Source organism: Nannospalax galili, unplaced genomic scaffold, assembly GCF_000622305.1.
Source record: "Nannospalax galili isolate Female #2095 unplaced genomic scaffold, S.galili_v1.0 scaffold915, whole genome shotgun sequence".
Classification (NCBI taxonomy): Eukaryota; Metazoa; Chordata; class Mammalia; order Rodentia; family Spalacidae; genus Nannospalax; species Nannospalax galili.
The window spans coordinates 1,118,792-1,125,789 of record NW_008336255.1 but is presented as its reverse complement, the minus strand read 5'-3'; positions in this window follow the sequence as shown (position 1 = coordinate 1,125,789).

Here is a 6,998-nt window from a genome sequence, read left to right as displayed (position 1 = left end):
CGACACAGGTGCACTCACATACATGCAGGCAATATACTCATACACATAAAATAAAAATAATAATAAAATATTTTTAAAAAAAGATTAACTTTTTGATTGCAAGGTTAGGTAAAGGTCATTTGTCTAGAGTATATCCATATTGTAAAAGTCATTACAATGATGATGATGCTGTATATGTTGGGGGGGGCATGCTTGTTATGGTGTGTGTGTGGAGGTCAGAGGACAACTTTCTGGACTTGATTCTCTCCTTCCATCTTTATATGGATTCCCGGGATCAAACTCAGCTCTTTTTCTGGTTTATGGGGCAAGTGCCTTTATTTGTTGAGTTATCTTGCTGGCTCCTAATATCTTATTTATTTCCATAACTCATTAATCTATTAATACAGCTTCTTCTATTATTAGTTGCCTAATTTTTATTTATTTATTAGCTTGAAGCACCCATGTTGGGTGGCTCACAACTGCTTGTAGTTCTAGCTCCAGAAAGATCTGGCACCCTGTTCCTGCCTCTGCAGGCCAGAATTTATTTAGACAGTTTCATGTAACCCCCAGGCTGGCCTGTAACTCACTACACAGCTGACATTGGCCTTGAACTCCTGATCCTCCTGCCTCTACCTCTTTAGTACTAAGGATTACAGGCAAATGCCACCATACCCATATTCAATATTAGGAATATTATTAATTCCTATTTTTTTTTGTCTTTTTGAGACAGAGTCTCCCTGTAGCCCCAGCTGTCCTGGAACTCACTGTGTAGACCAGGCTGGCCTCAAACTCACAAAGATCTGCCTGCCTCTGCTTCCCAAGTGCTGGGATTAAAGTCGTGCGCCACCACACCTGGCTAATTCCTAATATTATTAACATTAGGAATATTAGGATTAATAACCTAATATTTAATCGCTGAATGAAGAAATGAGTGGATGAAATATTTGTGGCAGAAAAATTTAAAGCCCCAATGAAAGTCTGGAGAAGACTGACAACACAGGACAGGTACTAGCAAAGAACTTTTGATGATTCGTTGGATTCCAGTCCTTGACTGGCCCATTAACCTATCCTTCAGTCCTGTGGACAAAAGCTATCTGAGTGTCACTGCGTTCAGGTTGCTGTGCATGCTTCCTGTTCCCGTTTCTGGATAGGGTTAAGGAAGTTGCTTAATGTGGAGATACCTGATTTAGGTCTTGGTTCTGACTTTTGCTAAATGTGCAACCTGGAGTAGGTCACATAATAAATCTCAGTTTCAGTTTGCAAGTAAAGTGAAATTGATAGAGTAGAAACACCACCACAGTTCCTGTTCTGACTCCCAGAAGCACTGCTGGCAAAGTGCAATGAAGTGAACGCATTCTGCCTTTCTAAGAGCACTGTGACATATACACACCTACAGATACAAGTGTATAATGTATGGGCATGTGTTTGTTTTGAGAGAGGGTCTTATCATGAACTCGGGCTGGCCTGGAACTCACTTATGTAGACCAGGCTGACCTCAGACTCACAGAGATTGCCTACTTCTGCCTCCTAAGCACTGTGATTAAAGGTATGTGCCACCATACCTAATTTCCATGTATATTTTTTTATCCTTTTCATTTTTTTGTTTGGACCAGGGTCTCATGAAGCCCAGGCTGGCCTGCAATTTGTTAAGTAGTGGAAGGTAGCTTAAACTCCTAATTCTCCCACCTTTATCTCCTGAGTATACACACGTGTGCGCGCGCACACACACACACACACACACACACACACACACACTCCTTTTTAAAAAGATTTTATTTTTATTCCATGTGTATGAATTTCTTTTCCTGCATTTATGTGAGTGCCAGGTGTCTGAGGAGGCCAGAAGAGGGTGTCAGATCCCCTGGAACTGGAGTTACAGATGGTTACTAACTGCCATGTGAGTGCTGGGAACTGAACTCAGTTCTTTGCAAGAATGGCCAGTGCTCTTTTTACTATTATATTATTATTATTATTATTATTATTATTATTATTATTGTCTTTTTTGAGACAGGGTCTCCTTGGAACTCTCCAGGCTGGCCTCGAACTCACAAAGATCCACCTGCCTCTGCCTCCCAAGTGCTGGGATTAAAGGCGGGCATCACCACGCTAGGTATTTTTTTGGTCTTTTTTAAACTTTTTTTTTTTTTTTTGTCTTTTTGAGACAGGGTCTCCCTGTAGCTCCAGCTGTCCTTGAACTCACTATTGTAGACCAGGCTGGCCTCAAACTCACAAAGAGCAGCCTGCCTCTGCCTCCCAAGTGCTGGGATTAAAGGCGTGCACCACCACGCCCGGCTAATTTGGTCCTTTTTTAAAAAATATTTTATTTATTATTTTTATTTTATGTGTATGGGTATATTGCCTGCATGTAGGTAAGTGCACCTGTATCATGCAGTGCCTGCGAGGACAGAAGAGGCCATCAGATCCCCTGGAACTGGAGTTATGGACAGTTGTTAGCTGCCATGTGGGTGCTGGGATTCGAACCTGGGTCTTCTGCAAGAACAACCAGTGCTCTTAATCGCTGAGCCATCTCTCCAGCCCCTATTTATTTAAAAAAAAATTTTTTTTTCTTTTGGTCTTTTTGAGACAGGGTCTCTCTATAGGCCCAGCTGGCCTGGAATTTGATATACAGATCAAGCTGGCCTTGAAGTCTGCCTGCCTCTGCCTCCTGAGTGCTGGGATTAAAGGCATGCGCCACCATGCCCGGCTCTTTTTATTTTTTAAAAAAACATTTTATTTATTATTTTTATTTTATTGTATGTATGTATTGCCTGCATGTAGATAAGTGCACCTGTGTCATTCCATGCTGGAGGACAGAAGAGGCTGTCGGATCCCCTGGAACTGGAGTTACGGACAGTTGTTAGCTGCCATATGGTTGCTAGGATTTGAACCTGGGTCTTCTGCAAGAACAACCAGTGTTCTTAACTACTGAACCATCTCTCCAGCCCCAGGGTGGCCAGGGCTCTTAACTGCTGAGCCATCTCTCAGGCCCTGCATGTCTTTTGAATTAAGGGATACAGTGTATCATAAGCATCTAAGAGATTACAAATAGGTCCTTTAGGAACTATAGAAGTTAGCATGTTCAATTTATGATACATACTTAGGAAACAATACACTACTAGTATTTGTTGCAAATTTTTATAACAAAAGCTAAAAAACATTTGAGAAAAAGTTTTAAATGTTACTATACACATCCACTGTTATGACAAGAACTCTTATTATTAGGATCCTGCAGGGGCTGTTGAGATCGCTCAGTCAACAAGTTCTTGCCTTATAAGCATGAGGATCTGAGTTCAATTTCTAGAACCCAAGTGAAAAATGCAGGGCAATGCAGCATACACTTGTAATCGGTACTGGATCCCTGGGGCTCACTGACCAGCTAGTCTGACTTAACTGGTGAGCTCCAGGCCAGTGAGAGATCCCATATCAAAGGATGGTATTCTTTTTTAAAAATTTTATTTTATCTGGGCATGGTGGCACACGCCTTTAATCCCAGCACTCTGGAGGCAGAGGCAGGGGGATCTCTGTGAGTTCCAAGGCCAGCCTGGTCTACACAGTGAGTTCCAGGACAGCTGGGGCTACAGGGAGGCCCTGTCTCAAAAAGACCCCCCTCAAATTACTTTATTAATTTTATTTAATGTGTATGAGTGTATTGCCTGCATGTATGTAAGTGTACCCATGTCATGCAATGCCTGCAGAGGTCAGAAGAGGATGTTGGATTCCCCTGGGACTGGAGTTAGGGACAGTTGTTAGCTACCATGTGGGTGCTGGGAATCGAGCTTGGGTCCTCTGTAAGAGCAGCCAGTGCTCTTAACCACTAAACCATCTTACCATCTTTCCACCCCTTAGCCCCCTTTTTTTGAGACAGTGTCACACTATATAGCACTGTCTGGCCTGGAACTTGCTATGTAGACCAGATTGCTATGTAGACCAGCCTGGAACTCACAGAGATCCACCTGCCTGTATCTCCGAGTGCTGGGTTTAAAGTGTGTACCACCGAGGCTGGCAAGGATGGTGCTCTTGAGAACTACACCTGGTGCTGTCCATTCCCTGGAAATACATGTACATGAATTCATATGAGCATGCATGCACGTGCATAAAGAAAAAATAACTGTGCAAACAGTGTTGTAATTAAAATGCATGTTAGAGTTTGTGTTATAGCTTTACTTTTAAAATTATTTCAATATACCTTTCCATATTTACAGACTTGTTTTGTCTGGTCTTCCAGGCTGGCCTGGAATTTGCTATGTGAGAATCCTGATCCTCCCGCTTCCATCTCTCAGGTGCTGGGAAGGCAGGCAGGCACCACCACCCCTGGCTCATATTTATGAATTTAATGTCCATATTATTTATCTATCTGTACAGTGTATTCAGCTAGCTTTCAATAGCTGCTCATTTAAGTGAATTTCAATTCTTCATTAATACACAGGGCCTATTTTAATCACATGTGGATTCCTACCGGCCACCTAACCCATTCTTGGCTTGGCTCCCTCTACTGACAGTTGATATATACCCAAGGAATGGCAAATCATTTTATTATTAGCTTGTGCAAAACAGAATTAGGAAGGAACTACAAACGTTTTATTTTTAAAATCAGAATGTGCATTTCCAAGGTGGTTTGAGAATGACTTCCTTTGGGGAAAAATGGAGTGTGGGACCATTGCACTTTAATCCCTAGGGCCATAGGAGTGCTAGGGCTTTATCCATCCATCAGATCTTTATTAAGAACCTCCAAGGTACCAGGAACGACTCTAGGCTGAGGAAAAACCTTAACTGAGGGGCGCAACAGTTCAGTGCGGGATAATGAGTCTCACATGGGCAGTGCCAATGTGGTGTGACCAGGGCTGCTGGAAGACGGAATAAAAGGCAGACACAGGAACCTGAGGAAGCCATTCTCTCTTACCAGGGATCCCAGAAGCAAGACGTACCAAAGAAACTGTAGCCTGGAGATTATGGTGGAGGGGAAAAGGTTTCAGACATGAGGAAGGATAAATTTATTCATTTATTTTTATGCTTATGAATGTTTTACCTGGATGTGTGTAAGTGCACCATGTGCGTGCAATGCCTACAGAGGCCAGAAGAGGGTGTCAGAGACCCTGGAACTGGAGTTGCAGATGATGTTTAGTTGTCATATGGATTGTGGGAACCAAACATGAGTCCTCTGCAAGAGCAGTCAATGCTCTTAACTGCTGACCTGTCTCTCCAGCCCCAGAAATGGAATTTTTCTGAGGGGGAGGTTGGGCCTAATTGTGGTATCCAGTCTGAGCTGGTATAATATTGAAGAGGAGCCAGATGGGGTGGCATATGCCTTTAATCCCAGCACTTGGGAGGCAAAGGCACGTAGAGCTCTGTGAGTTCGAGGCCAGCCTGGTCTACGTAGTGAGTTCTAGGACAGCTGGGGCTACAGGGAGACCCTGTCTCAAAAAGAAAAAAAAAATGAAGAGAAAGGTGAAATTGCAAGTTGTAGTCAGACAGGACAGGCCTGGTTACACTTGTTCTCCCACTGGTGATGGTGTGTCTAGGAGGTCCTTGGGGTTGGCTGGCAGAGCTGGGGAGCTGGGTCACTAGGGGTGGACCTTTAAGGATTATAGCCAGCCCTGTGTCCAGTCCATGTTCTGCTTGCTGGCTAGTACCATGATGTGCCTTCAAACTCATGTTGCTATGCCTTCCCTGACACGACGGACTGAAATCCCCTGAAACCACGAGCCAAAACCAATCCTTCCTTCCTCATGCTGTACCTGTTAGGTATTTTGTCATGGCAACTAGAAAAGCAACTAATGTAGAAGGAGATGGAACCTGAGCTGGGGAGTTGGCTCAGCAGGTAAAGCTCTTGCTGCACAAGTGTAAGGGCTGAAGTTGGATCCCTCGCACCCATGTAAATGCCAGATGGGTGTGGGATCCCTGTGCATAGGGGGCAAAGGTAGGGATCCCCAGGGCAAACTGGCTAGCTTGACTAGCCAAATTGGTAAGCTCTGGATTCAAGTGGGAGACCTCAAACTATAAGGTGGAGAGTGACTGAGGGAAGCACCCAACATCAACATATGGTCTCTACATGCATGCCCACACACATACATTCCCCCATAGAAGTGTACCCACATACATTTGAACATGCACATTCATGTGTACCCATACCACACACACACACACACACATATACACACACACATAAAAAAGTGAAAAATACACATTCATGTGCACACACATCACACATCCATATACATAAAAAAGAAGTAGGCCATGGAAAGTTTAGGAGTCACTGCAATTAGAAAAGTGACTAATATTTGGAGGGATGTCTCAGTGGTTAAGAGCACTGACTGTACTTACAGAGGACCTGGGTTTGAGTCCCAGAACCCACATGGCAACTAACAATTGTCTGCAACTCCAGTTCCAAGGGATCTGACGGCCTCTTTTGACCTCTGAGGACATTGCACGACATGAGTGCACTGTATACGTACATGCACACAAAACACTAATACACATAAAATAAAAATAATAAATAAACTATTAAAAAAGAAAAGTAACATATCAAAGGCCATGAAAGCTTTAGGGTAGCAGGGAGCATAGGGCGGTCCTTAGGCCATTGGGGGTGTGACCTTGAGGGTTGTGAGACAGTTTCTTCTTCTTTTTCCTCCTCTTCTTCCTCTTCTTCCTCTTCTTCTTCCACTTTTTCTTTGTTTTCATCTCCTTCTTCTTCCTGACTTTGAGGTGAGCACTTTGCTCAACCACACACTTTCTACAGAACCCCCACTAGTTATGTCTGAGATTAGACTGGAATTTCTCAAAACAACTTTTTTTCTTTGTAAGTTAATTATTTCATGTGCTTTGTATAGAAATGAAAAGCTAAGGGGCTGGAGAGCTGGCTCAGTGGTTAAGAGCACTGACTACTCTTGCAGAGGACCTGGGTTCAATTCCCAGCACCCACATGGCGGCTAAAATCGTCCTTAACTCCAGTTCCAGGGGAATCCAAAGCCCTCTTCTGACCTCTGCGGCATTGCATGACACGGGTGCACTCACATACATGC